General features: G+C 47.3%; 1 protein-coding gene across 10 annotated transcripts in view; it reads right to left on the bottom strand.

The window, feature by feature from the left end:
* The window catches only part of ST3GAL3 (ST3 beta-galactoside alpha-2,3-sialyltransferase 3), a 221934-nt gene that overhangs the window by 52924 nt on the left and 142624 nt on the right, over nt 1-26386 (bottom strand). The window lies entirely within an intron of this gene.

The following is a 26386-nucleotide window of genomic DNA, read 5'->3' as shown; positions in this document are numbered from 1 at the left end:
TGCTAACACCTTGATTTCAGTCCAGGAATACTGACTTTGAACTTCGTCCACCAGAACTGTAAGGGAATCATCTGTTAGGGCAGCCACAGGAAATTAATACAGATACGTTACTTTCCGAACCCCTAGAAATGGGATTCCTGGAAAGGAAGGTTTCAGCCATTTTTTTCCTCTGCTAAAGAGTGAGACAACATGACAGAGAATGAGCAGATGCTGTCCTGTGAGATGAGACCCTCTACCTTCAGGGGAGGGGCATGAGGGTAGTCATTGCTGACCACTATCTGCTCTGCATCCCATCATTGCTTACAGTCCCAGGCAGGTTTTAAAAAGAAAAGGCTGGAAAATGTGACTGTTTACAGGAGGGTTCAAGTTCCAGATATTGACACATATTTCTAACTGGGGGCTGCTGAATCTGCATCTCAAACTTAGACCTGTATCCTGAGCTCAAGACTTATATATCCAACTGCACCTGGAGTATCTTGCCCAAGATATCCTACTGGCACCCAGGCTCAACATATCAAAAAAGGAGCCCATTATCTTCCCCTAAACCTATTCCATCTCTCTTTTCTTCAGTGAAGAGCATCCAAGTCACAGATTAAGGGGAGACCTATCTGCTTGTTTGCTATCTCTGGGGTTCTGAATATGGCCTCTGTGTGTTTCTCTGCAGGGAAGTGAGAAGGGTGAGCCAACTCTGCTGACCAGGGAAGTCGGAAGACCCTGCACCCACATAGCTAGATGGCATCACAATCATCATCATCGCCCAGCCTGGGCAATGCATGAATGAAGACTGCTCCTGGAATTTCCCATGCAGGTCTCCCTTAGTCCTAGCTGGGGACTCTGTTCCTACAGGAAAATACAATAGCTGCCTTCTTCAGTCCAGGGGCTCAAACATTGTTCCTGACTTTGGAAACCTTGGGTGAGGCTATAGGGGCAGAATCCTCTCTCTCTGAACACCTGATCAAATGGGATGGGTCAAGCTAGTGATAGAAACCTGTCACAGACTATTGTCAAGATGCATAGGGAGAACTGTCCCACAATAAGAATTCCAGCACCCATACAAATGCAGAGGCTGGTATTCCTACTATATCTGCCATTTTTCACCTCTGCATGCCTCCTGGGCGAGCTGAGAGGTGACAGTTTTATCACCATGCCTTGTCTTTAACATCACATGCCTAGTACCTAGAACAGCACCTAGCATATTATAGGTAATGAATGAATGAATGAATAGCTACAACAATGGGCCCTGCCCACTGGATAGGGGCCTGTCACAACCATAACTACTGGGCTGCATCATTCCTCTTTCACATTCGTCCATCCACATGCAACGAGCACCCCATGGCCATCCAGCCAACCACCAGGAAAGAGGACCAGAGACTTGCTGTAGGTCATTCTAGACACATGACACCTTTCCAGACCATGGTACTGCCAATACCTGGTAAAGTTACAGAGATAAGCAAGTCCCAGCCTATCTTGTCCCTTCATTGGAAGATCTTCAGCAGCTCCACATTACTGACTCAGGCCCAAATCTCTAGCCTTTCCTGCCATAGTACCTTACGACGGCCTCTGTGGTCTGAATCTTTTATACCTGACAGCTAAGAGCCTCAATCCTGATGCTTGACTGGCTCTCTCCCCTCAGGGTCTGCTCTATGACTTAAGCTGCTTTTCTTCCGGTCTTGATGTTCTAGGGCCACAAATCAATTATGATCCCTGTGCTTGGCAAGTCTACTACTCCCTTCCTTGACAGATCTCTCTCTGCTCAACTACAGGCTCAGTCAAAAATAAAGTGAAGAGAAATTTTAAGCTGGGCGCAGTGGCTCATGCCTGTAATCTCGGCACTTTGGGAGGCCGAGGCGGGCGGACTGCACGAGCCCAGGAGTTTGAGACCGGCCTGAGCAAGATGGCGAAACCCTGTCTCTACAAAAAATTTAAAAAATTATCCTGCCATGGTGGCAAGGCAATCCCAACTACTTGGGAAGCTGAGTGGGGAGGATCACTTGAGCATGGAATGTCGAGGCTGCAGTGAACCAAGATCACGCTACTGTACTCCAGCCTAGATGACAGAGTGAGACCCTGTCTCAATAATAATAATAATAATAATAATAAGAGAAATTCTAAAGCAATTATCATCAGGTGCAGTATTTTTTGTGTATTCTTTTATCAAAAAGCAGGAAACAGGAGAGATGAATTTTCTTCATGTATTAGTCTGTTCTCACGCTGCTATAAAAAAATACCCAAGACTGGGTCATTTATAAAGGAAAGAGGTTTAATCGACTCACAGTTCTGCATGGCTGGGGAGGCCTCAGGAAACAATCATGGCGGAAGGTGAAACAAGAGCAGGCACCTTCTTCACAAGGTGGCAGGAGAGAGAGTGAGTACAAGCAAGGGAAATGCCAGATGCTTATAAAACCATTCACTAACACGAGAACAGCATGGGGGAAACCCCCCATGATCCAATCACTTCCCACCAGGTTCCTCCCATGACACGTGGGGTTTATGGGGATTACAATTCAAGATGAAATTTGGGTGTGGACAAAGCCAAGTGATATCACTTCCAAACACAGAAAGTGGTAAACTCCAAGGCAGACCTGCCTTGGCCTCCCCTCCTCCAGTGATCTTAATTTCTTTCCTATCTCAGCTATTTACTCCTAAATTATATGTTAAACTGGGTCACTACTAATAACTAAAGCCCTCTCTAATATCGGTCTCAAGCTCTCACTCCCTGACTGCCTCCATGAATCTATGTATCTATAGCTCACCTGCTCTTGTAGCTAAACTCCAACAATCCTCAACACACTGAAATCATCAAGCCATTGGTTTGGCCATCTTTTCACTGTCCTTTACTTCCTTATATTCTTACTGCAATTCTCATCCAGCTTAAATTCCAAATCAATCATTATAATCACTTCTTTGCATTCACCCTCAGCTTCTCTGTTCCTCTCTCATTTGGGGGAAACACAGCTTTAATTAAATCGAAATTCCTACCTACTCTGGGGAGGTACCTACACAGCTGAATATGGCTGGCTGGAGAAAAACCATGCTGGTTGCTGGCTGGTCTCACTCAAAATTCCAGTGAGGCCCTTATGCTTCCTGGCAATCATATATATTATCAGCTCAGTCATTCTTCCATTCTCCTGGATGACTACTCATACTTTCTCTTTTCTCTCTACACTTCCAACACCTCCCTCATTCTTGTTCCCATAGATAACCTTGTTTACCATGGTACTGAAATATGTGAAACAAACAGAATAGAATGTTTACAAGCTGCATATCACTACTTGCCTGCATTTGTGCCTATACTCTCTACTTTATGTTTGAACTGCCCATATTTGTAACTAAGGCCAACTTTTGTGCCCTAGACCTTATCTTTTTCATTTACTAAAGGACACTGCTCCAGGAAGTCTTCACTCTTACATCATCTCATTTCTGGATTACCCGCATAGGCAGACAAATGTGTTGTTTATCCATATTAAACCCCTTCTCTCTTCTTTTTTAAGGTTTTAAAATTTGCACTCTTCTAACTTTACATTATGAAAAACATTCATACGGAAAAGTTAGAAGAACAGTACAACTGTCACCCATATAGTGACCACCTATTCATTTTATCTCCATCTCTTTACAGAAACACTCCTTCAAAGAGTTATCTACATTTGCCTATCTACAATCTCTCTCCTCCCATTTCTCTTGAATCCATACCAATGATCCTTTAAGGTCACATATTACTTTCATGCTGCTAAATCCAATGGTCAATTCTTTACTTAACCTATCAACAGAGTAACTATACATTGTGATTTGCCTGGGACAATGTTGGTTTATGTGTCTTATCCTGGAGTAATTAATCTTGTCCATTTTCACTCTCAAGTGTTCTAGTGGCTGGGCACGGTGGTTCAAACTTGTAATCCCAGCACTTTGGGAGGCCGAGGCGGGCGGATCACGAGTTCAGGAGATCGAGACCATCCTGGCTAATACGGTGAAACCCCGTCTCTACTAAAAATACAAAAAAAAAATTAGCCGGGCATGTTGGCGGGCGCCTGTAGTCCCAGCTACTCGGGAGGCTGAGGCAGGAGAATGGTGTGAACCCGGGAGGCGGAGCTGGCAGTGAGCCGAGATCACGCCACTGCACTCCAGCCTGGGGGACAGAGCGAGACTCCATCTCAAAAAAAAAAAAAAAAAAAGTCCTAGTTTGTATAGTAACTTATGCAATCATCCTGCCTACCAGCAACATATTACACAGTTAATTACTCCTTTTGTAATACTTTCTTTGGTTTCCAGAATATCACATTTTCCTAGATTTCCTAATGTTGCACTGGGCACTCCTTTTTCTCATTCCTTCCTGCAGTTCCTCCCTCAATGTCCCACACCACTAAGTGTGGGCCATTCTCTGGGCTCAGTCCTGGCTTCTCTCCTCCATCCATATTCGCTTATTTGGTGATCTCATCCATTTTCATAGTCTGGACCTCTTCCCTGAACCCCACACACTGCTATATTCCCCTGCCTTCTTTTTGTATTTTTATTTATTTATTTATTTATTTATTTTGAGACGGAATGTCACTCTGTCAACCAGGCTGGAGTGCAGTGGTGTGATCTTGGCTCACGTTGCATGCAACCTCTGCCTCCCGGGTTCAAGAGATTCTTCTGCCTCAGCCTCCTGAGTAGCTGGGATTACAAGCACGCACCACCACACCCAGCTAATTTTTGTATTTTTAGTGGAGATGGAGTTCTGCCATGTTGGCCAGGATGGTCTCAAACTCCTGACCTCAGGTGATCTGCCCGCCTTAGCCTCCCAAAGTGCTGGGATTACAGGCATGAACCACCACACCTGGCCCTTCCCCTGCCTCCTTGATAGCTACACTTTGACGTCTAAGAGGCATCTCAAACTCTGCGTGTTTAAACTTGAGTTCACAATGCTCCTAAAACCTGCTCTTCTTGCAGTCATTTCTCCACCTTGGTAAATGGCATCTTCATTCTTCCAGTTTCTCAGGCTACACACTTTTAGTTGGCCTAAATTACTCTTTCTCTCATACTCACACCTGTGCTGGCAGCAAACCTGTCAGCTCTCCCTTCAGAATATACCCTGACCTTGACACTTTCTTACCACCTCCATTGCTTCCACCGTGGTCCAGGTCACAATCATCTCTCCTGTAGGTCACAATAGCCTCCCAATTGGACTGCCTTGCAACAGTCTATTCTCATCAAGGCAGCTAGAAGGATCCTTTAAAACTGAAGTCACTCCTCTGCTCCAAATCCTCCATTCCTAGAGTGACCTCCAACACTCCCATGATTCACATTTCTCTTTCTTACTTCATCTCTCATATTTCCCACTTCTTTAACACAGGCTTCTTTCCTGCATTTGGATCCCACCTCAGAGCTTTTGCACTGGCTGTTTCCTCTGCCTGGAAGCCATATCCTCAAGATATCAGCATGGCCTTCCCTGATTTCCTTTAGGTTTTTACTTAAATGTCACCTTCCCATGAAGGTCTTTCCCAATCTCAAATGGCAGCCCCTCTCTAACTTCCATTCCTGCTTTATTTTTCTCTAGTATTTCCCACCATCAAAAATACTGTACACCTTATTTCTATATCATTTCTTTGCCTGCTTCCCACTAGAATATGAGCCCCATGAAGGCAAGAGTGTTGGTCAGTTTTGCTCACTGCTTTACCTCCAGTACAAGAGCAGTGTACTCACTAAATATTTGTTGAATGACTGTAAAAAGGGGCTAATAATAGCTACTACCTCGTGGATTATTGTGAAGATGTAGTGAGATAAGGCATGTGAAGTTCTTGGCACACCATGTTGCTCAATGACTGTCAGTTTCCTTTACCTCCCTCTCTCCCCTCCCAGTTTTGGTATCTGCCATGCCCTCCCTCTCCCTCAGGGAGTGCCTGGTCAGAGGCAGGGTGAAGAGCAGCAGGTGCCTCACCAGCAGCCCTGACATGACTCTCTCTGCCCTGAGACAGTCCTCTTCCCTCACACCCCGTCTCACTCACACCCTTCCCCAACACTCCCCCTCTCACCTCTCCCCAACATACCCTCTCCTCCTTCCCCCCCACATCCTCTCCCCCCTTCCCCCCCACACCCCTCCTCCATCTCCTCCTGCTCCCGGCCCCCCACACCCCTCCCAATACACCCCCTCCTCCCCCTCACACCTTCCCCCCTCCCCCACAGACCCCCTCCTCCCCTCACCCCCTCCTCTCCCTCACTCCCAGCCTCTTGCTCAGACCCCATCCTCTTTCTCACATCTCAATCATCTCCCACACACACCCCCTCCCCCGACACACCATTCCCCCTCCCCCACATACCCCCTCCTCCCTCCCACAAACCCCTTCCTACCCTCACACACACCCTCCTCTCCCTCCCACCCCTTCCTCTCCCACACCCCTCCTCTCCCTCACACCCCATTCTCTCCCTCACACCCCAGCCTCTCCCATATACCCCAGCCTCTCCCTCACACCCCATCTTCTCCCTCATATCCCATCTTCTCCCTCACACCCCATCCTCTCCCTCATACCTCATCCTCTCCCTCACACCCCAGCCTCTCCCTCATACCTCATCCTCTCCTCACACCCCAGACTCTCCCTCACACCCCATCCTCTCCCTCACACCCCATCCTCTCCCTCACACCCCAGCCTCTCCCTCACACCCCATCCTTCCCTCACACCGCATCCTCTCCCTCACATCCCATCCTCTCCCTCACACCCCATCCTCTCCCTCACACCCATCCTCTCCCTCACATCCCATCCTCTCCCTCACATCCCATCCTCTCCCTCACACTCCATTAACACAGGTCCAACAGCCCTCACGCATGGACTCATGTCTCAGTCTCAAAGGTTCATGTGGCACACTGCCTGTCTGTATTCCTAGCCTCCTTCTCCTGAGTTCTCTACCAGGGTTCTTCTGGTCCCCTCGTTGTTACAGTGCACAGCCTGCCAAGTACTTTGGCCACCTCATTCCAAAGAGGCTGGAGTGCTCCATCCACTGGAGCCTGCTGTTGTCCCACATGTAGGAGAGTCCTGGGAACTATTATCTGTGGCCAGCTGCTCATTCGGGCCATGGCTGCTCCCTTCTGGAATGGCCTGAGTCCTGTCATTGCCCCAAGCCCCAGCACCTTTCTCCTAGCTTCAGGAACAGAGGCTGACTCCTACACATGAATCCTAGGAGGTACAATCAATCTGGGCCAAGCTTTCTGGCACAGGGGTTACTTCTCAGAATCCTTACCTTGGCACTGGGAGGACTAAGCCTGTTGGGCAAAACCTACACAAGCAGACAGGTGGCCGCCACAGACTCCTGGCCCACTTGGCCTGCTCCGTGCTCAACAGTTTTGGGGTTCCCTAGTACCAGCCTCTTCTCCTTTCCACAGTGGCCCTTGCAAACATTCCACTTTGCCTCTCTGCAGACACCCACTTCACTCCATGGCCACGACCCCCTAGCTTCAAGCCTATCCTCTTCCCATCACAGGCTCTCCCAGGAACAGTTCACATGCACAAACCACAGGTCCTGGCCTGAGATTCAGCCTCATGTCAACCAGCTCCCACCCCCACCCTCCGGAGACACAGCTCTCCATGAGCTTCTCCATCTCCAGTTCCAACCCCTGAGGTCTCACTCCTGCCTTGCCTCCCTTGGGTTTCAGGCCTTTTATGCACAACATGTGTCCTGACACCAGACCAGTCCAGTGAAGGTGGCCTGTTCTCAGCCTGACTCCAGCCCCTTCTGGGAAGCCTTTGCTCTGCCCTGTCCCAGGTTCCCTTCACCAGACCTGGGCTTCCCTGCTCCCAGCATGGCCTGTGATTGCGATGGCCTGGCGGCCTAAGCAGACCTCCTGTTGGATCAAAATTCAACAGGGCTCATGGGATTTCTACTTATGTCACTTACAGGGCTTACATACTGGCAGGGTTTCAATAAATGTTTATGAAATAATTATCACCACCTCGCTCTTACTGTTCTTCATTATACAATATCATTTTAGCCTCACAAAATTCATTTGAAGTAAGTAGGTAGGCATTCCCCCTAATTTACAGATGAAGACACTGAGGTTTAGAGTTTGAGTGACTTGTCCAAAGAGAGAAGGTGCTGAGCCATGTTTGAGCCTCTGACTTCTGACTCTGGGGTAAATGCTCCTTCTAGACTTTGTGGCTCTTCTTTAGGGCATGAGTCCTTGCCTGGAGCTCTCAGATACCACATGCGGACCATGACAAGGTCTAGGAAAGCATGAGGCAACTGCCCTTCCAGGTGGATTTGGCTAAAGGGAGGGCGGTCTGAGAGACAGAAGCTGGTAAACAGCCCTGCTAACTGCCTGCAGCGTAGGGGGCAAGTTTCTGCATTAGGCTTATCTCAGTCGCTGTTTTTATGTGCACTGCTTAGACAAGAACAGAATGGCTTAATCCTCAAATCTATGGAAGACAAAGAGAAAGGAAAGGAACAGTTTATATTGGAGAACAAAGAGGATCCAAAATACTCCAGAATGACAGCTACCTTGCCAGGCTTGGTTTGGACCCACACATTCCATCATACGTGCTGAGCAGGAAGGGAGGGAGCTTGGCAAAAGCATGTGAAGAATAGGCTTATGGTCAGTGGGACATGACCATTGAAGAAAATACCATCTTTTGGGTGTGAGGCATTATGAGGAGCATCAAAAATGGGGAGATGCTTCTCCTTCTATGCTCCCTGTTAAGCCACCTGGAGCAAGCATGAGCTCTATTTTGGGTGTCCCCTAAAGGGAACAGTTATAAGATGGAACTGACCAGAGAAGAAAACCACTGTGATAGGGAGGGGCCCTTTATGATACCCTATAAGGGCAGAGATGTCTGGTAAGAGACATCACCAGCTTCAAATCTCTGAACAACTGATGGAGAAAAGGGATTAGACTTGTCCTGTGTGGCTCTGGCAGGCAGAAGTAAGACCACACGGGGAAGCTGCAGAAAGGCAGATTTTGGCTTTTCATAGTTAAACCTCTCCAATTACTGATGAGTATCTTGAAATGAATGGGCTGTTTCTGCAGGTTAAGGACTTCCAGCTATTGGAAATGGGGAATGGACTAGGTAATCTCCATGATTCCAAGATATAGGGTTCTAGAACCACCAAGTCCAGGAAAGTGGCAAGAACCATCTTCTCCCTGGACTCACCCTGGGCTGAAGATAGGCCCAAAGAGGCAGCAGGTCCAGCCTCCAGTCTAATGTCATGGCCAAGGCTGTGGGTTCAGCTGCTCAGTGCTAGCATCTAGGGACTTTCTTCATTGGGCTGTCTACAGTTTGGATTAGTTGTTTTCTCTCTTTAAAAGAAAAGCTCTGGAAAGGGGCCAGGGGTTGTGGGAGACTATTTCCATCTCGGGTGTCTCTTCCAAAGCTCTGGTGTTTTGCCAGGATTTAAGCATGGTATACACAACACAGTTAAAAATAACCCCTTGATTGAACAGAAGGCGTGGGAGAAAGGGGCTAGCCAGGCAACTTTGCTTGAGGGTGGGGGAGGTAGGCAAGGAGAGGAAACTTGTACCCAGAGCCCTGGGAAGGGTTTTATCCCAGAAGAGATATGTAGACTCAAGGGGGTAAGGGTCAGGAAGATACTGTCACTAACTGCTCCTTTCCAGGAAGAACTGCCCAGTAGGTGCCCTGCTTTGGGTATGCCCAGGGTTTAAACAAACTGCTAGTTTTGAAGGGTTCTCCCAGGAATGACTCTGCCATTTTTCAGTCCTGAGTGCCAGCCTATGGGACTAAAGTTAGGGAAAAAAGACAAGAAGCAGAAAGCCAAGAAAGGTTAAACTGTGTCAAAAGCCACAGACAGGTCAAAGGCACAGAGGCCAGAGAAAGTTCTACTAGATTTAGCTATTGAGAAGTTCTTGTGATTTGTGTGTGAAGGCTTCCAGACTTTTCCTTCCATAAACAGACATTTAACATAAATGGAATTATCTTATATATAGTGTCCCATAACTTGCTTTTTAACAAATTTAACAATAAACTGTGGGAGTATGCCAGTAAATACAATCTGACATCATTTTTCATGACCACATACTATTTCATCATAGGGACATACTACATGAATCATGTTTGGCTCAGAGGCACTTAGGCTGTTTCCAGTTTTTTGCTATTATCATAAACATGTTGCAACAGCATATTACAATAATGCATACACAGATATGATTACTTCTGTATGTACAATATTTAGAAGTGGAATTGTTGGATGAAGTGGAATCCACATTTTATACTTTATTATACAAGTACGTCACCTATATAGCCTCCCATAATTTTGGAGAGAAATTCTATTCTCTTCTGATTTCCTCTAATCTTTCCAGCCATTTTTTCCTATTCTCCTTCATCCTATTCAACCCTTATATATTGGTATTTCCCAGAGTTAGGTCATTCTGTTTTCTTCTTCCTTAAAAAATTACCAACTCAAATGCCTACAAGAGCCAAGAAGGTACAGTAAATATGTCAACTGGGCCAGATATAAGACAAGAAGGGGCAGGGTTAGAGCAAGCTAGAATTACACACTGTCTAAAAGCATTCACATTATTTTAAAACACTGTGCCATAAAGCATGTCTACAGATAGATTTGTCTTATAAGCTGCCAATTTGGGACACAGTTAACACACCTTCCCCACACAACTTCACCACTGCCAAAACTTCATCTCTGTGCTGATAACTCCCACTTTAACTCTGACCTCTCCCTGGGAACCCCGGACCCACATATACAAATGACTATCTACATCTTTCCTTAAGTGTCCCAGAGGCATCTCAAACTCATTATGCACACAACCAAATTCATGATCTCTGCCCTTTCCTCCTCCCAAAAGTCAGAAATCAAATATAAGAAATGAATGATCTGCTTCTTGGGTTCTCTACCTCAACCAATGGCACCTCCAATTTTCCTACTGATATGGTTTGGCTGTGTCCCCACCCAAATCTCATCCGGAATTGTAACTCCCACAATTCCTATGTGGGAGGAACCTGATGGGAGGTGACTGAATTATGGGGGCAGGTCTTTCCTGCGCTATTCTCATCATAGTGAATGAATCTCATGAGATCTGATGGCTTTATTTATTTTGAGACGGCGTCTCGCTCTGTCACCCAGGCTGGAGTGCAGTGGCGTGATCTTGGCTCATTGCAACCTCTGCCTCCCGGGTTCAAGCGATTCTCCTGCGTAAGCCTCCCGAGTAGCCGGGATTACAGGCACGCGCCACTATGCCCGGCTAATTTTTGTATTTTTAGTAGAGACAGGGTTTCACCATGTTGGCCAGGTTGGTCTCGAACTCCTGACCTCAGGTGATTCAACCACCTCAGCCTCCCAAAGTACTGGGATTACAGGCATGAGTCACTGCACCCAGCCTGATGGTTTTAAAAATGGGAGTTTCCCTGCCATGTGAGGGAATGCTGCCATGTGAGACATGCCTCTCACCTTCCACCATGATTGTGAGGCCTTCCCAACCACGTGGAACCGTAAGTCCATTAAACCTCTTTCTTTTGTAAATTGCCCAATCTCAGGTATGTCTTTACGAGCAGCATGAAAACAGACTAATACACCCACCTTTGAAGCCAAAAACCTGGGAGTTATTCCAGATTCTTCCCTTTCCCCAGCCTTCCATACTCAGTTAATCATCAAGTCAATTCCATAGGCACAATAAGCACTTGCTGAGCACCTAATCAGTGCCAGGTATTGTCAGGGGCTAGGGCTGGCCACAAAGAGAAATATTATGCACTCCGTGCTCTGGAGGGGCAGACAGACAACACTGTCATCAAGACATGCGGTGGTGATGGAGAAGTACCTTACAAGATGTTCTGGGACGAGAGAAGGGACACTTTGATTCTATTTCCTCAGTGTTTTTCAAATAGTCTTTATTCTCCATCCCCATGGGACTGCCTTAACCAGTCATCGCAACAGCCTCCTAACTGGGCTTCATACTTCCAAGTTCCCTCCTCCAATTTATCTTCCACATTGGATGAGGGCAATCTTTTGGAATAGCAAATCTGATTAGGTCATCCTTGTCTCTTGCCTAAAACATGTCAATTATTTCCTTTTTTTTTCTTTTTTTTTCTCTTTTTTTGAGACAGAGTCTGCTCTGTCACCCAGGCTGGAGTGCAGTGGTGTGATCTCGGCTCAATGCAACCTCCGCTTCCCAGGTTCAAGCAATTCTCTGCCTCAGCCTCCCAAGTAGCTGGGATTACAGGTGCCCGCCACCATACCCGGCTAATTTTTGTATTTTTAGTAGAGACGGGGTTTCACCATCTTGGCCAGGCTGGTCTTGAACTCCTGACCTCATGATCCACCCGCCACGGCCTCCCAAAGTGCTGGGATTACAAGCATGAGCCACCGCGCCTGGCCTAATTTCCTATATCTTTAAGGATATAATCTAGAGTCCTTTTGGAGTGACTTGTGAGGTCTCCCATGATCTTGCTCTAGATTACTTCTAGCCTATCTTCCAGCATCTAGGATGTTATGTGCCAAACATAGCAAACCACGTGCAGTAATCCGAATGTCCTTATGTGCCTCATGTTCTCAGTTTATGCATTCCCTCTGTCTAGAATACCTACCCTGTCATTTTTCAACTGCCTAATTCCTTAATATTTTTTTTTTTTTTTTAACTTGAGACAGGGTCTCACTCTGTCACCCAGGCTGGAGTGCAGTGGTACAATCATGGCTCACTGCAGCCTCAACTTCTTGGGCTTAGGGGATCCTCCCACCTCAGCCTCTCCAGTAGCTGGGACTATGGGTGCACACCACCACACGTGGCTTTTTTTTTTTTCTTGCATTTTTAGTAGAGATGGGGTTTCGCCATGTTGCCCAGGCTGGCCTCAAACTACTGGGCTCAAGTGATCGGCCTGCCTCAGCCTTATAGTGCAGGGATTACAGGTGTGAGCTACCGCACCTTGAAAAAAATCACCTCCTTCAAAAATCCTTCTCTGACCACTTTCCCCCAAAAGATGGCTTCTCCCAGGTATTCTCTGTTACAGATCCTCCCTGTCCTGCAGGCCTACAGTAGGGGAGAAAAAGAAACTTCCAAAGCATTTTCCCAGGCTGCTGAATGGGGCCATGACATGTCCTTACCTGGGTGTCTTTGAGAACAGGCAGTGCTGAAAACATATGGGAGTGTGGGGCAGACAGTGATGATTCCAGAGGAGGTCAGGAGCCCTGGGAAAGGCCCGGCTGCTTGGCTCTGGTTGCCTGTGGCCTTGAGGGGCCATGACTACTTCAGGTCCACAGACCACATATCTTAAGGAGATACTGACATAATGTATCCCACCCACTGACACTTATGGCACCGACCCATGCCAAAAACAACACTAAAACAAAAAAGAAAGACTACTTTTCAACTTCATGATGGTGAGTCAGCAATCACCAGCAAACCAATGAAAAGGTCTTCTTTGGCCCTTTAATTCTAGAAGCAGATGATCAGAATGAAGGTCAAGAAGTCCTGTAAACAATGGCAGGAGTAAGCCCAGTGATCTACCTTAGGAAAAAAGCCTCTGCTGACACCTCACTTTGATTAGGTGTCTCCTTTCTGTGTATTCGTGGCACCCTAGACTTTCATTTACCATCATGTCAGCACTCTATAATTTTGCTTTCATGTCTGACTCACTCTAGACAAGTTCTGGGGTAAGGATTATGTATTACTTTTCATCCTTAGTACCCAGCACGGTGCCAAATATATGGAAATACTTATAAAATAAATAATGGAGGAAGGGGAGGGAAGGAAGTTTAAGTAAACAGGTTTCAAGTTGAGAAGTTTGGTGACTAAAAGGTATAGATACTACAAACTCATGTGATGTAATGAAAAAATTTATTTCACTATGTCAGAGACAGAGAGAAAGCTGCATAAAGACTTATTTATAAGAATGTTGTGACTGGGCGTGGTGGCTCACGCCTGTAATCCCAGCACTTTGAGAGGCCGAGGCGGGAGGATCACGAGGTCAGGAGATCGAGACCATCCTGGCTAACATGGTGAAACCCCGTCTCTACTAAAAATACAAAAAAAAAAAATAGCCGGGCGTGGTGGTGGGTGCCTGTAGTCCCAGCTACTCAGGAGGCTGAGGCAGGAGAATGGTGTGAACCCGGGAGGCGGAGCTTGCAGTGAGCCGAGATCGCGCCACCACTGCACTCCAGCCTGGGTGACAGAGCAAGACTCCGTCTCAAAAAAAAAAAAAAAATGTTGTACATAGATATTCTGTTTACAATAGGAAGAAATTGGAAAAACAAATCCCTTAAAGGACCTCCGTGCTTCACAGGGATGTTCTGCAGGAACTTCAAGCTGAGAGTTCTCCCCAAATGAACTCAACAGCTGCCCCATAAGCGTGCTCTTCTCCCTGTGTTCCCTATGTTAGGAAATGGTGCCACTATCTTGCCAGCTGCCTGAAACAGAAACTAGGAATCCATTTTTACTCATCCCTCCACCAGCCACCTAATGTTGTCATTTATCCTCCCCTAATATCACATGAACTTGTCCTTATCACCTCTTCCCAAGCATTACCTTCCTCAGTCCCACCTCCTGTAACCCTTTCTCCCCATTTCAGGCAATGACCTTTCTAAAGCACAAATCTGATGCTGTCCTTCCCTCCTTGCTTTGAAACCTTGGCTGACCTCATCATAAAGTTCAAACTTCTCAGCATGACATTCAAGGCCTCTTACCAAGGACTTGTACTCCAACAGCCAAATTACTTCCAAGGGTGTCTCCTTCCCTCCACATGATTCCTGCCCTTCCCTGGATTCTCTACCTGGCCAGTTTCTAACTGTCCTCCAATAGGCAGCACAGGTGTCACCACCTCTAGGAAGCCTCTCCTGCCTGCAGTTTGGTCAGGGGCCCTTATCAGAGCACACACAGCTCCTTGTGCTTGCTCTGTTGCTACAGTAACCACACTGCCCACTCAGTTTCTTTCTTTGTTTTTTCCCTGAGACAGAGTTTTGCTCTTGTTGCCCAGGCTGGAGTGCAGTGGTGCCAGCTCAGCTCACTGCAACCTCCATCTCTCAGGTTAAAATGATTCTCCGCCTCAGCCTCCCAAGTAGCTGGGATTACAGGCGTGCGCCACCATGCCCAGCTAATTTTTGTATTTTTAGTAGAGACGGGATTTTATCATGTTGGCTAGGCTGGTCTCGAACTCCTGACCTCAGGTGATCTGCCTGCCTCGAGCTCCCAAAGTGCTGCGATTACAGGCATGAGCCACCGTGCCTGGCCCCCACTCAGTTTCTTATCTGTCACTATCCCCTAGACCTCTGCACAAGGCTTGGTAGAGAGTGAGTGCTTAGGGGTTCAGGGAGGGGCAGAATACCTAGGGTCTCTAGAGCTTGGAAGTGGGGCAGCAGTCACCATGGGCAGGTCCGGATCGGGATCTATGAGGTACTGATGCAAGCATGCTCTTCTCTGGAGGCCTGGTCGCTGCTCCACAGAGGTGGAAGAGGAGGAGGAGGAGGCTTCTCCCACACCCTGAGGACACTCTCTGCCAGACTGGGGCCTCTGTGGGGTCTCCCAGGATTAAGAACATCACACTGAGCAGACAGGCCCCATTCTAGGGGGTGGAAGCTGGCTTAGTGATGGAGTTATGCTTTCCCCAACCCATTCTTTATTCTTTATAATCTCCGAATTGCAGAAGCAGAAACTGCTCACCCTTGGTCTGAAGCTTTTCGTGACTTGTGCGAAGAAATGTCATCAACAGCCTTTTGTTTGAACTTGACTTGTGTGAATGTGCCAGGGGACTTGCTCAGAGAAGTCTTTTCAGATGTCATTTCTGTTTGTCTATAACCCTGGTCCATGCAAAGTCATTCACAAGCCACTTTTTCTGAGGCTCCGGGGCTGTCATAGTCTCATTCTTGCCACAGCCCGCACAGCTAATGTGTGACTGCCTCCAGCCTGGAGTGGGTGCAGGGCTTCGGCCTCCCCACAGCCCCACACTTAGCAATGGTGTGTGCTGTGGCCAGGTCAGAGCCAGGCACTGAAATGCAGCTGTGAGGGAGCACCCAACCAAGTCTCTCACTCTTCAACTTGACTTGAATGTCTCTGAAACCCTGAGCCATACTTAAATTTACTTCCCCAGACAGTAAGCTGGGACCATGCCTGCATTTTTTTTTTTTTTTTTTTTTTTTTTTTGAGACGGAGTCTCGCTTTGTCGCCCAGGCTGGAGTGCAGTGGCGCAATCTCGGCTCACTGCAAGCTCCGCCTCCCGGGTTCACGCCATTCTCCTGCCTCAGCCTCTCCGAGTAGCTGGGACTACAGGCGCCTGCCACCACGCCCGGCTAATTTTTTTTTGTATTTTTAGTAGAGACGGGGTTTCACCGTGGTCTCGATCTCCTGACCTCGTGATCCACCCGCCTCGGCCTCCCAAAGTGCTGGGATTACAAGCATGAGCCACCGCGCCCGGCCCATGCCTGCATTTTTAAAAACCATTTCCCCAGTGCCTACACAGTGCCCGGCACTCGATAAAAATGTATTACATGAGTAAACAGACGGACATGCAATATCCAGTTATTTGAGCCAACTGAGGGAGACCATCAAACTCAATGTTTTGAAGGAAGAATAATCCAGAATTTAATATGTCCTTAGAGCCACTTTAGACTCTGTCCACTGTTTTTTTGAAACTGGGTCTCACACTGTCACCCAGGCTGGAGTGCAGTAGCATGATCACAGCTCATTGTAGCCTCAAACTCCCTTGCTCAAGTGATCCTCCTGCCTCAGCCTCCTGAGTAGCTACGGCTACAAGTGCACACCATTATGCTAATTAATTTTTTTTTTTTTTTTTGGTAGAGACAGAGTCTCGCTATGTTTCCCAGGTTGGTCTCAAACTCCTGGGCTCAAGTGATCCTCCCGCCTCAGCCTCCCAAAGTGTTGGGATTACAAGTGTGAGCCACCGTGCCTGGCTCTGCCCACTGTTGATGCTGCTGGTGTTGGTCCTGGGAAGGAAGCCCAGAGTGCTGGGCCCAGCTGCACAGTGGGCCCGGACATGGCAGAATGCACAACTAGGTCAGCAGGACCCACTGCTTCCATTTCCCTCCCCAAGCCCAAGCCAGCTGCAAGGAGTGTGGTGATAAGATAAAGGCAAGAGAAATGGGAGCTGTCCCCAATTTAGTCAGTCACCAAGTGGTGATGGAGGGTAACATAGAGGTAAAAATGTTAGACAAGGATCAGCAGAGGTCTCAGGAGGGAACTATAATGCAGTAATACACAGAACTGTTACAGATAGAGGTGCACACAGAGCTAGGGGAGCTCCAGGGCAGGAAAAGCTTCACTGGGGAGGTGACATCTGAGCTGGAGTTTTAAAGGTGGAGAATGTGAGGACGGACACTCCAGACAGCATATGCATGTGGACAGCTGGCCAAGCTGAGAGCCTGCCTTGTCCAGGCCCCTTTGGAGGGGAGAGGCCTGCTACAAGCAGTTCTCTGAGCAGAGACTGCTGTGCCTGATGCCAGGCAACATTCAAGTTACTCACTGAAGTAAAAGCAGTAGTTCTCTCTCTCTCTCTCTTTTTTTTTTTGAGATGGAGTTTTGCTCTTGTTGCCCAGGCTGGAGTACAATGGCGTGATCTTGGCTCACCGCAACCTCTGCTTCCCGAGTTCAAGCGATTCTCCTGCCTCAGCCTCCTGAGTAGCTGGGATTACAGGCATGTGCCAACACACCCGGCTAATTTTGTATTTTTAGTAGAGATGGGGTTTCTCCATGTTGATCAGGCTGGTCTCAAACTCCTGACCTCAGGTGATCCGCCCGCCTCGGCCTCCCAAAGTGCTGGGATTATAGGCATGAGCCACTGTGCCCGGCCAAAGCAGTAGTTCTTAAGGCAAAGAATATGGAGAAGCACTTCAGGTTGGGGGACTAGCAGGCACAGCACAAAGGCATAAAAGACTATGGATTAGTAAGGCACTGGCATCTAGGGGTTAGGGCACCAGGAAACATCAGCTTAAATTATTAATTTATTTATTAATTTAAGCATCAGCATAAATTACAAGTCATCGGTTGCATCCTGTGTAGCTGGAGTTGCCAAAAGCCACACTTCCCGATATGTGGAAGTACTTCTGTATCAACAAATGCCAATCACCTGGGTTTGTATGCAGTCTATACAAGTCCTGACAGCTCCACACCAAGACATATTACTGGAAGGTCTCCATGAGAATCGAGGCAGTCAGAGCATAAAGACAGAACCACACTTACCACCCCAGACGAAGCACTCACTGCATGCCAGGCACCAGGACACACGTCATGGACATTATTTAGTGTAATCCCCATAAATGCCCATGAGATGGGGGTTGTTATTCGCATTTTGCAGATAAGCAGGCTGATGTTTAACATGACTAAGGGCTTGTCCAAGGTTATACAGCTAGCAAAGTGGCAAAGTTGGGATTCTAACCCAGGTTTGCCTGATTTCAAAACCTAAGCTCTTTTCACTTGCCCAGACGGAGGCAGAGGAGCTCCCAGCTGTATTCCATCTTTGCTGAGAAAGCACGAAGGAGATGCTGTGAACCTGGCACAGGCACACAGGGATCAGTGAAACAGCGGTGAGGCCAGATGGTAAAGATGTACCCCTCTTCCTCCATCCAGCCTCACTGCAGTGCCAACAGATGACAGTCTAAGTACAGTAAGACCACTTTTGCCTCAGCTCAAAAGCTCTCTACTTCCTGAACCTACCCTCAGAAAAGGTCTGAAATTAGGCCCAGTTACAGGCTGGAAAAAATGATCAACCTCTGGCTAGGGAGAACATGGTGGCTGTAACCCACACAGCCTACATCCCTCCACTGCCCTCCCTTTCTGCATCTAGCACTCCAGGGGTTAGGGAAAGGGGCTCATGGCTAGACAAGAAGAGACCTGCTGCTCATGGAGGATGGCCCTTGGGATCCAGATGCATGGCAGAAATGGCCAGTCCTACCTTTCTTCCGTTAGCAAATGCTCTTCTGTGGAGTACCTGATGAGGACTGGAACAGAGATGGATAGAGCAAAGCTCACCCTTTGCTCCTGAACCTCACTCTACATGCAGCTGTGCCTTTGCTGACAGCTTTCCTTGGCCACACTGAACCCTGTGTTTCCTCCCAATAATCTGAGCGGTAGCAAAGGAATGCATCTCTACGAGAGTTAGCAACTTTCCTGGAGCGGGCCCACTGGAGACAGGGCTGCATCAGGAGCCTAGGACTCCTGGATGAGCTGTCTTTCCCCACAGCCTTGAGTGTGGGTCACGGTTTGCTGTGCTCTGCCCTACTGCCTCTTGCACTTTTCTTCATTTTGCCCCCAAAATGACTAGGCTACAGGCAGAACTGGCTAAATCAGAGGCAGCTGCTGACCATGTTTAAAAAGGTCATTGCTTTGGAAGAAGGATTCTTTCCATCAGGAGGCCCACATGGGATCACGGGGCCTGATCCAACCAGTGGTCATTCTCCTTGCATACCCCCTCAGGGGTAGGGCGGGGCAGAGAGAAGCCCTTCCGGGGAAGGGACTTGGTTATCAGGGGCCCCTGTGTGTGCAACAGCCACAGGGCAGGAAGAGAAGGGCACAGGAGCAGAGGCAGGGGGTTTGAGATGGTCAGAAGTGGCCTAAGGGTGAACACATAGCTGGCAGAGTCCTGCCCTTAATCCCTCTTGCTGGTGTTGAGGTACGCATAAGGATGGGTGATGGAGATGGGGAATGTGGTGGAGACAGCTCTCAACCTGGCCAGAACCTCACTGATCATAGTCACCCTGGACACATGGGAGCAAGGCCAGTGGAGACAGCAGGTACAGAGCCAGCCCTCATCAGAGCTGGTTTCCGAGCTCAGGCCTCAAGCACATGCCTTGCCCCATTTGGGCATTTGCTTCTTAGAGCAAGTTCTGCAACTGGCAATTGGCCTCTGGCCCAGACACACTATCTGAAGGGGCTGAGCAGCAAAGCGAAAGGTGTCATTTTGTTTTTCCAATCATCTGTTTTTTTTTCTTTTTCTTTTTCTTTTTTCTGAGATGGAGTCTCACTCTGTCGCCCAGGCTGGAGTGCAATGGCGTGATCTCGGCTCACTGCAACCTTCGCCTCCCGGGTTCAAGCGATTCTCCTGCCTCAGCTTCCTGAGTAGCTGGGATTACAGGCATGCGCCACCACATCGTGCTAACTTTGTATTTTTAGTAGAGATGGGGTTTCTCCATGTCGGTCAGGCTGGTCACCACCATGCCCAGCCCCAATCTTCTGTTTTCAAACTATGTTCGGAAGTTGTCCACTGTGGAAAACTTCCGCATACTAAGCCCTTGGAACCCAGGGAGAGAGGATGGGTCTATCCCAACACAAGGGCCACAAAGATGTCACAGGGCCAGCTGTCAACAGGCCTGCTTTCGTGATGCTGCCACCTGTCAGGTGTGTGTTTCCCTGACCAGGAACTCCTGAGAACAGAGGCCATGTGGCCCAATACTCGCCACATCACCCCTGGACAATCTCAGCCACACTCTGGGGGTTGTGTATGGACCTACCTGCAATTTGTTTTCTTCCAGCCCAGACCTCTCTCCTGAGAGATTCACTGAACTCAGGCTCCCTGCGTAGGGCCGTGGCTCCCCTCTGACACTTCATTTGCCTGGATCTGGACTCTGCCTGCGTCAGGGCAGAAGGCAGAGCAAAGGACCCTCATCATGGCAGGCAGGCATAGACTGGCGTCCTGCCTCCACAGTGGGGAGGTGAGGCTTCAGCCCTCCTTCTCCCCTCTAGCTCTGGCTATTTATTTGGGGAGACCAGTCAGAGAGTGACCTGTCTCCCCAGGTGCAGACAGAGTAGGGAAAGCAGGACACAGTCCTGAAGGTGCCAGCATCTTGCTCTCTGCTGAGCTGCTGCCTCACCGCTGGGACTTGTGTGGGTGGAGCTCAGACCTGGGCCCTCCCTCTCACCGAGGAACTCGCAGGGCTGCTTGCTCCTGGCTGGGAGCCTCACACAGTTCGGGAGGAGGGCCAAGATCATGTTCTGTGCTTTCACCAGCTTTTGCTCTTCAGAAGCAGCAAGAACTCCCCACGTGGGGATCTTGTACCTGAACCAAAAAAAGCAAAGCTGCTAATCTGACAAGATTAATCCTCAAATACCACAGGAATGCAGCCAGCCTGCCTGCCCTCACCAGGGACTGTGCTTCTAAGCACCCCTACAGTTCCTGCTCTTAGGCTGGAGCCTGGAACTGGTCTGCAAAGGAGGAAGCTGTCCCCACCAGTGTGTCTGCTCTTGCTGCCGAAGCCCCACCCTTCCCAGCATAGCTCAGACATCACCTTCACCAGGACGTCTCCCCAGTCAATCTCTCATCATTCCTCCAGCTGAAGGGCCTTCTCTGTGTCCCCACAACCCTCTGTCCTCACCTCTGGCAGAGCACATACGCCTGGATATGTGTTTGTCTCCACGCACCATTTCTCTTAGTTCTGGGGAAGGTAGGTACAGATGAGGAAGGTGAGGCTCAGAGAGGTTGAGAAACCCAGCCCTATTCACTTCTAAAACCTGTTCCCTTTCCACTGTATTCCAACACTTCTCAAACCATCTGTGAAGAGGGATCAGTTGGTTTTGCTTTTTAAATTTCTATTTTGTCACAGAATGATAATTTTATAAAATAGAATAAAAATGAATCACTAGAAAAATTAAATAAGGCCAGGCATGGTGGCTCATGCCTGTAATCCAAGCACTTTGGGAGGCTGAGGCAGGTGGATCACCTGAGGTCAGGAGTTAGAGACCAGCCTGGCCATCATGGTGAAACCCTGCTTCTACTAAAGATACAAAAATTAGCTGGACATAGTGGCAGGCACCTGTAATCCTAGTTACTTGGGAGGCTGAGGCAGGAGAATCGCTTAAACCTGGGAGGTGGAGGTTGCAGTGAGCCAAGATCACACCACTGCACTCCAGCTTGGGAGACAGAACAAGACTCCAAGGAAGGAAGGAAGGAAGGTTGGGAGGGAGGGAAGGAGAGAAGGAAGGAAGGAAGGAAGGAAGGAAGGAAGGAAGGGAAGAAGGAAGGAAGGAAGGAAGGAAGGAAGGAAATATGCATATAAAATATAAGCTCCATTTTTAAAAGTTTTTTTTTTTTTGGTAACAAATAGCTGAGACCACAGGTGCATGCCACTGTGCCAGACCTATTTTTTATTTATTAGACTGAGCAACATAAACTTACTCTAATTGCCATAAATGTTTTCAAAAACCTTATTTCCAGTATTTCAAAAATCTTGTGACAGACCAGTTCAAATCACTTCTGATTCTATAGCATACAACAGGTTCCAAATTGCCTTTTGCCTGTCTGGGACATTCTACCAAGGCTTTGCCTGTCATTCACCTTCCAGTAGAAGTTAGAAAGGGATAAGCTGTAGCTCCTCAGGTCCTGTCCTGGGGTAGGAGAAACAATGTACTCTGACACCATCAGAAACAGTCAGCAGGTTGAGGCCTAGAACTTCTCCTATAGCAGATGGATTTATAACCAGCTAGGTGTCTGCAGGATTCACCTTTGCAAACAAGTGTGGGTCCCTAGTCATCTGGAAGGAGATCTAAAAAAAAATCCCACAACTTCTGGATGTCTACTGCAGCTCCACCTATGAGAATTGGAAGATACAGCAAAGAGGAAAGAGATGGGGTGTACCATTATAGGGAACTGGCAGGCTAAATTCCTTGAATAATGGAGGAGGCAGTAAGCTCAGACAAGATGTGGAATTAATTTAAAAGCAGAACATGGATTAGTTCCCAGAGGAGGTCCTAACACCTGACACTAAGGAATATCTGAAAAAAATTGGTGGGCAGAGAAAAGGAGAGGACACAAATGGCAATTCCTCCAGCTGTAAGCTGGAGTCCAGGTCATGGACAGGCATTGAAGTTGTCTAGCCCATGCAGGCTACTCTGAGACACTCTGCAGAGAAGCTTTAGTTATAGAGCACTCTGCTCTTCCCGGAAAGGCCTGTACCCAAGGATTTCACCTCAGCGGGTACCTACTGAAAAATATTTAAAACATTCTCCACACAAAAGGAACCTGCATTCCCCTCTAGGTCCATGGTTCAGAGCCTCGATACAGGACATAGGTTGGGGTTGGTGGGTTTGATTCCTGGCTCTGTGCCACTATGACCTTGAGTAAGTCGTTAGCTTTCCCATCTACAAAATGGGTGTAACAATACTTACTTCACGAGGTTGTTGTAAAGGGATTTTGCAAATTTGACTCCATAAAAGTGCATTATCACATTGACTTTGTGTGTAACGATTGTGCGTGTACGTAAAAACACTGAAACTTCCTCGATAAGAGATGTCCTTTTTGTATACATGCATTTGTGAAACATAAAATTTCTCAAGATCTTGGCTTTTTGGACAACTGCATATGCAGTAATGACCCACTGTGGCTTTTGACTGATCTCGATAAAAGACTGTGACGAGATCAGTCACGGTATTTCAGATGTCTGTCACAGTATTTCCAATGACCGCAGCTGTAAACCTGGGTGTACACAATTACCAACGATAGTGAAATGTATTTATACGTTTCCCTTTGTACCTATTTCTTTATGAACACAGTTTGCCTGTTCCTGTTATATCCATGTGACTGTCATTAGTAACTTGTTCATGCCTGTCGTGAGTATACCTATTTATGCTAGGCAATAAAATGTGTACATTATTATTGCCTGTTTCATTGTGTAAAGTGGCCTATGAAGTGTTCTCTAATGTTTTTATGTTTATCAAATAAATCCCCTTTTAAGAATGTAAATAAATATATTTTAAAGAATTTTAAAAACTATTCTTTCCAGAATGATGTTTTCAAGATTTTAATCCTTCAGAATTGTGATTTTCAGGGTTTTAGAGTTTTGGGGATTCTCATCTTTTAGGATTTCCTTTTTTTTTTTAATTTAATTTAATTTTCTTTTTTGAGACAGAGCCTCCCTCTGTCGCTCAGGCTGGAATGCAATGGCGCGATCTCGGCTCACTATAACCTCCGCCTCCCGGGTTCAAGCAATTCTCCTGCCTCAGCCTCCCGAGTAGTTGGGATTACAGGCACCCACCACGATGACCAGCTAATTTTTGTATTTTTAGTATAAACGGGGTTTCGCTGTGTTGGTCAGGCTGGTCTCAAACTCTTGACGTCAGGTGATCCACCTGCCTTGGCTGGCCAAAGTGATGGGATCACAGGCATGAGCCACTGCGCCCGGCTGATCTTTTAGGATTTCAGCATTTGGAACTATGGTGTTTGTGATTGTGTCTTTTGGAATTATGATCGGCTCCCATTGTAAAGGCTAAATGAAGTAATGAAATGCAGTGTCAGGCACACAGTAGGTGCTCTAAAAATGGCGTGACACTTTATGTGCACAGGTTATCTGTGTCTGCCAGTGGAATGTAAGATCTCTGAGCGGAGAGATTTTATGTAACGTATGCAGTGCTGAAGCTATAGCACCTAGAAAAATATCTGGCACTTTGTTGAATGAGTTTACAGAATAATAGGATCAATGTGGCAACTTTTTAAGAGATGAGAGAGACCTGAATATGATTAAATAGTGATAAGAAGGAACCAGTGAAGAGAATGAAGATCCAGGTTCCAGCAGAGGTGGGAGAGGTTGGAGAATCAGGGTTCAGGGGAAGGAACTGACCTCGGAAAGAAGACAGTACACAAGTGCCAGGACTTGATGACTCATTAGATATCTGGTTGAGAGGGGAAGGGGAAAGAATAACTCCCAGATTTCTTGCTTGGGTGAGAATGGATAGTGGTGCCATTTCCTGAAATAAGAACATAGGCTGATTAGATTTGTTCGAAATTTGGTGAGTTGGATACACTGAGCTTGAGATGCTTTTGAGTCATCCAAGTGGAGCTATCCAGCAGGAAGTTGGGTATTTGGGTCTAAAGATCAGTAGAGATGTGGGCTGCAAAAAGATTGAGAGTCATCAGCATATATGATGTTAGCTAAATCAGTGGAGTGAGAAGACAGACAAGCTATAACTGAAACCCAGCAAACACCAACATTTAAGGATGGGCACAGGAAAAGAAGATCTCTTGCAATAGAGACTGAGAAGGAACAGAGAGGTAGGAGAACTGGGAGGGAGTTTGAACAAAGAATTAAGGAGAAGACAGAGTTTCAAAATGGAGGAAGAGATCAATACTGCCAAATGCTTCAGAGACATCATAAAAAGAGAAAGACTATCTATCTGTCGGATTTGTCAGTGCTTTTTGGTGGTCTGGATAAGAGCATTCTGAGAAGAAGAGAAGCGAGAGTGGAGGCCAGACTACATGGATTAAGAGTTAGAGGGACATGAGAAAGCAGAGAAGGTAACTGTAGCAAGTCTTGCACATTCCTGGTAGGGGTATGGGGGTGTCCAATGTGCTCCCAGCCTAGAAGGACAACGATTCTGCAGAAGTAGAGAAGTAGATGGTACGCCATTCTTCTCCGTAATCTATGGTATGGGGCAAAATTTGGCAAGGATGCCTCTCAATCTTACCACCCCTCCCTGGTGTTGTAGTGATAAAAATCCCAGGATCTTTTTCTGGAAGGGCAGAGAGGGAGGGGCTTTGTAATGTGGGGATACCAGATACTCAGATATCCTGGCCAGGAGCCCACAAGCTTTCAAAGTCCCCAGGGCAGTGTAATAGGTCTCCTGTACCTTCTCATGCAAGGGTCCCAAATCAGGCAGCTGGGACTGTGTGTCAACTCTCTAGACTTCCTGCCTCAGAGAGCTCTGCAAAGTTTCAGTGGTCATCTTTGCACTCTGGAAACTCAGCCAGCTTGGACCGTAGCAATGATTCCTTAGCAGTATGTGAATCACAGATGCACAGTCACAGATACACACCACACACCCCAGCCTTCCTAAAACAAAATGCATCTCAAGAGAAGTGTGGTTTTCCTCTGTAGAGCTGGGTAAGGGAACCATTTCTACATCAGCACCTCATTAGCTACCACCAGGCATCTGGTAGACCTCGGTACCTTGGCCACTAGCCAGCCTGTCCATGAAACAGCAGCTGTGAGAGGAAGTAGAAAGCGGTTGTTAAATATGTGGGCTTGGGTTCAAAACCTAGTTTTATCACTTCCTATCCGTGTGACCTCAGGCAAACTGCTTGACTTCTCTATGCCTCTATTTCCTCATATTTAAAACTGGACTAACAAGGGTTAGTCTCATTACATGATTGTTGGGAGAATTAAAATAGAAGAAATAGGAAAAAGTCTCAGCATGGGACCTGATCCAAAGTAAACATCAGTAGGTGTGAACTATCACTGTCACTGCTGCTAGTATCACTCTGCAGCATGGATGTGGCATGGATTAGGGCTCTGCTTTCTGCTGAAACTGTTGGCCACAGGCTTAGCCTGTAGGCGCCTCACTTTCTCCCAATACTGAGTGGCCCCACTGGCCACCAATTAAAAGACAAGACACTCAATCATGTCTTTCACCAAAGCACAAAAAACCACTCAAATGTACGAGGCAAAATATCGGCAGGAAAATGGGGTATGCCAATTATGTGTCAATTTAGGTTTTACGAGTTATATTTTTTCTTTTTAAAGAAAACATTCAAAA

This window comes from Nomascus leucogenys, chromosome 12 (genome assembly GCF_006542625.1).
Source record: "Nomascus leucogenys isolate Asia chromosome 12, Asia_NLE_v1, whole genome shotgun sequence".
In the NCBI taxonomy this organism is placed as follows: domain Eukaryota; kingdom Metazoa; phylum Chordata; class Mammalia; order Primates; family Hylobatidae; genus Nomascus; species Nomascus leucogenys.
This window is presented reverse-complemented; position numbering and strand designations above follow the sequence as displayed.